Raw genomic sequence first — 5,436 nt, 5'->3', positions numbered from 1 at the left:
TTGCAGACGATAAGTACAACCGTTGCAGAGAGAAGAGCGGCCAATGTGACGATCTGGCTTTAAGTCGATTCGATAACAAATGTCGAACACGGACGGATTTCTCTGGTTTTTACTACATATGAACACTTTTCACATTCTCCCGTGCAACTCGGCTGCTAGTCCTCCTTTCATGCAGAATCTTAAGGTCCTAGCTCATGTCCAAGGCACCAAAGCCAGCTAAAAGGTCAATAATCGATACCAAAAACTTGAATGGTACTACTTCTTACTGGCTATTACATCAACTTAGAAGCTACATCTGTGTTCTACTATGGTGCTTTTAGTGTCTCCGCATACCGCTGCACGCGACATAGCTTTGCAGTCGATAAGTACAACCGTTTCAGAGAGAATTGCGGCTAATGTGACGATCTGGCTTTAAGTCGATTCGATTACAAATGACGAAAACGGACGGATTTCTCTGGTTTTTACTACATATGAACACTTTTCACATTCTCCCGTACAACTCGCCTGCTAGACCTCCGGTCATGCAGAATCTTAAGGTCCTAACTCATGTCCAAGGCACCAAAGTCAGCTAAAAAGTCAATAATCGATACTTAAAACTTGAATTGTACTACTTCTTACTGACTATTACATCATCTTAGAAGCTTCATCTGTGTTCTACTATGGTACCTTTAGTGTCTCCGCATACCGCAGCACGCGACATAGCTTTGCAGTCGATAAGTACAACCGTTTAAGAGAGAAGAGCGGCTAATGTGACGATCTTGCTTTAAGTCGATTCGATAACAAATGACGATAACGGACAGATTTCTCAGGTTTTTACTACATATGAACACTTTTTACATTCTCCCGTCCAACTCGGCTCCTAGTCCTCCTTTCATGCAGAATCTTAAGGTCCTAGCTCATGTCCAAGGAACCAAGGGCAGCTAAAAAGTCAATAATCGATACCTAAAACTTGAATTGTACTACTTCTTACTGGCTATTACATCAATTAGAAGCTTCATCTGTGTTCTACTATGATGCTTTTTGTGTCTCCGCATACCGCAGCACGCGACATAGCTTTGCAGACGATAAGTACAACCGTTTCAGAGAGAAGAGCGGCCAATGTGACGATCTGGCTTTAAGTCGATTCGATAACAAATGACGAAAACGGACGGATTTCTCAGGTTTTTACTACATATGAACACTTTTCACATTCTCCCGTGCAACTCGGCTGCTATTCCTCCTTTCATGCACAATCTTAAAGTCCTAGCTCATGTCCAAGGCACCAAAGCCAGCTAAAAAGTGAATAAACGATACCTAAAACTTGAATGGTACTACTTCTTACTGGCTATTACATCAACTTAGAAGCTTCATCTGTGTTCTACTATGGTGCTTTTAGTGTCTCCACATACCGCAGCACGCGACATAGCTTTGCAGAAGATAAGTACAATTGTTTCAGAGAGAAGAGCGGCCAATGTGACGATCTGGCTTTAAGTCGATTCGATAACAAATGTCGAACACGGACGGATTTCTCTGGATTTTACTACATATGAACACTTTTCACATTCTCCCGTGCAACTCGGCTGCTAGTCCTCCTTTCATGCAGAATCTTAAGGTCCTAGCTCATGTGCAAGGCACCAAAGCCAGCTAAAAAGTCAATAATCGATACCTAAAACTTGAATGGTACTACTTCTTACTGGCTATTACATCAACTTAGAAGCTTCATCTGTGTTCTACTATGGTGCTTTTAGTGTCTCCGCATACCACAGCACGCGACATAGCTTTGCAGTCGATAAGTACAACCGTTTCAGAGAGAATTGCGGCTAATGTGACGATCTGGCTTTAAGTCGATTCGATAACAAATGACGAAAACGGACGGATTTCTCAGGTTTTTACTACATATGAACACTTTTCAAATTCTCCCGTACAACTCGGCTGCTAGACCTCCTTTCATGCAGAATCTTAAGGTCCTAACTCATATCCAAGGCACCAAAGTCAGCTAAAAAGTCAATAATCGATACTTATAACTTTAATTGTACTACTTCTTACTGACTATTACATCATCTTAGAAGCTTCATCTGTGTTCTACTATGGTGCTTTTAGTGCCTCCGCATACTGCAGCACGCGACATAGCTTTGCAGTCGATAAGTACAACCGTTTCAGAGAGAAGAGCGGCTAATGTGACGATCTGGCTTTAAGTCGATTCGATAACAAATGACGATAACGAACGGATTTCTCAGGTTTTTACTACATATGAACACTTTTTACATTATCCCGTGCAACTCGGCTGCTAGTCCTCCTCTCATGCAGAATTTTAAGGTCCTAGCTCATGTCCAAGGCACCAAAGCCAGCTAAAAAGTCAATAATCGATACCTAAAACTTGAATGGTACTACTTCTTACTGGCTATTACATCAACTTAGAAGCTTCATCTGTGTTCTACTATGATGCTTTTAGTGTCTCCGCATACCGCAGCACGCGACATAGCTTTGCAGACGATAAGTACAACCGTTTCAGAGAGAAGAGCGGCCAATGTGACGATCTGGCTTTAAGTCGATTCGACAACAAATGACGAAAACGGACCGATTTCTCAGGTTTTTACTACATATGAACACTTTTCACATTCTCACGTGCAACGCGGCTGCTAGACCTCCTATTATGCAAAATCTTAAGTTCCTGGCTCATGCCCAAGGCACCAAAGAAGTGTAAGAAGTCAACAATCGATACTTAAAACTTGAATTGTACTACTTCTTACTGGCTATTACATCAACTTGGAAGCTTCATCTGTGTTTTACTATGGTGCTTTTAGTGTCTCCGCAAACCGCAGCAATCGACATAGCTTTGCAGACGATAAGTACAACCGTTGCAGAGAGAAGAGCGGCCAATGTGACGATCTGGCTTTAAGTCGATTCGATAACAAATGTCGAACACGGACGGATTTCTCTGGTTTTTACTACATATGAACACTTTTCACATTCTCCCGTGCAACTCGGCTGCTAGTCCTCCTTTCATGCAGAATCTTAAGGTCCTAGCTCATGTCCAAGGCACCAAAGCCAGCTAAAAAGTCAATAATCGATACCAAAAACTTGAATGGTACTACTTCTTACTGGCTATTACATCAACTTAGAAGCTACATCTGTGTTCTACTATGGTGCTTTTAGTGTCTCCGCATACCGCTGCACGCGACATAGCTTTGCAGTCGATAAGTACAACCGTTTCAGAGAGAATTGCGGCTAATGTGACGATCTGGCTTTAAGTCGATTCGATTACAAATGACGAAAACGGACGGATTTCTCTGGTTTTTACTACATATGAACACTTTTCACATTCTCCCGTACAACTCGCCTGCTAGACCTCCGGTCATGCAGAATCTTAAGGTCCTAACTCATGTCCAAGGCACCAAAGTCAGCTAAAAAGTCAATAATCGATACTTAAAACTTGAATTGTACTACTTCTTACTGACTATTACATCATCTTAGAAGCTTCATCTGTGTTCTACTATGGTACCTTTAGTGTCTCCGCATACCGCAGCACGCGACATAGCTATGCAGTCGATAAGTAGAACCGTTTAAGAGAGAAGAGCGGCTAATGTGACGATCTTGCTTTAAGTCGATTCGATAACAAATGACGATAACGGACAGATTTCTCAGGTTTTTACTACATATGAACACTTTTTACATTCTCCCGTCCAACTCGGCTCCTAGTCCTCCTTTCATGCAGAATCTTAAGGTCCTAGCTCATGTCCAAGGAACCAAGGGCAGCTAAAAAGTCAATAATCGATACCTAAAACTTGAATTGTACTACTTCTTACTGGCTATTACATCAATTAGAAGCTTCATCTGTGTTCTACTATGATGCTTTTTGTGTCTCCGCATACCGCAGCACGCGACATAGCTTTGCAGACGATAAGTACAACCGTTTCAGAGAGAAGAGCGGCCAATGTGACGATCTGGCTTTAAGTCGATTCGATAACAAATGACGAAAACGGACGGATTTCTCAGGTTTTTACTACATATGAACACTTTTCACATTCTCCCGTGCAACTCGGCTGCTAGTCCTCCTTTCATGCACAATCTTAAAGTCCTAGCTCATGTCCAAGGCACCAAAGCCAGCTAAAAAGTGAATAAACGATACCTAAAACTTGAATGGTACTACTTCTTACTGGCTATTACATCAACTTAGAAGCTTCATCTGTGTTCCACTATGGTGCTTTTAGTGTCTCCGCATACTGCAGCACGCGACATAGCTTTGCAGTCGATAAGTACAACCGTTTCAGAGAGAAGAGCGGCTAATGTGACGATCTGGCTTTAAGTCGATTCGATAACAAATGACGAAAACGGACGGATGTCTCAGGTTTTTACTACATATGAACACTTTTCACATTCTCACGTGCAACTCGGCTGCTAATCCTCCTTCATGCAAAATCTTAATTTCCTAGCTCATGTCCAAGGCACCAAAGAAGGGTAAAAAGTCAATAACCGATACCTAAAACTTGAATTGTACTACTTCTTACTGGCTATTACATCAACTTAGAAGCTTCATCTGTGTTCTACTATGGTGCTTTTAGTGTCTCCGCATCTCGGAGCACGCGACATAGCTTTGAAGTCGATAAGTACAACCGTTTCAGAGTGAAGAGCGGCTAATGTGACGATCTGGCTTTAAGTCGATTCGATAACAATGACGATAACGAACGGATTTCTAAGGTTTTTACTACATATGAACACTTTTCACATTCTCCCGTGCAACTCGGCTGCTAGTCCTCCGTTCATGCAGAATTTTAAGGTCCTAGCTCAGGTCCAAGGCACCAAAGAATGGTAAAAAGTCAATAATCGATACCTAAGACGTGATTTGTACTACATCCTCTATATATTACTTCAACTTAGAAGTTTCATCTGTGTTCTACTATGGTGATTTTAGTGTCTCCGCATACCGCAGCACGCGACATAGCTTTGCAGACGATAAGTACAACCGTTTCAGAAAGAAGAGCGGCCAATGTGACGATCTGGCATTAAGTCGATTCGATAACAAATGGCGGAAATGGACGGATTTCTCAGGTTTTTACGACATAAGAACACTTTTCACATTCTCCCGTGCAACTCGGCTTCTAGACCTCCTTTCATGCAGAATCTTAAGGTCCTAACTCATGTCCAAGGCACCAAACTCAGCTAAAAGTCAATAATCGATACCTAAAACTGGAATTGTACTACTTCTTAATGACTATTACATCATCTTAGAAGCTTCATCTGCGTTCTACTATGGTGCTTTTAGTGTCTCCGCATACCGCAGCACGCGACATAGCTTTGCAGTCGATAAGTACAACCGTTTCAGGGAGAAGAGCGGCTAATGTGACGATCTGGCTTTAAGTCGATTCGATAACAAATGACGATAACGAACGGATTTCTCAGGTTTTTACTACATAGGAACACTTTTCACATTCTCCCGTTCAACTCGGCTGCTAGTCC

This window comes from Schistocerca gregaria, unplaced genomic scaffold (genome assembly GCF_023897955.1).
Source record: "Schistocerca gregaria isolate iqSchGreg1 unplaced genomic scaffold, iqSchGreg1.2 ptg000099l, whole genome shotgun sequence".
NCBI lineage: Eukaryota > Metazoa > Arthropoda > Insecta > Orthoptera > Acrididae > Schistocerca > Schistocerca gregaria.
Note: the sequence above shows the minus strand (reverse complement) of the source record.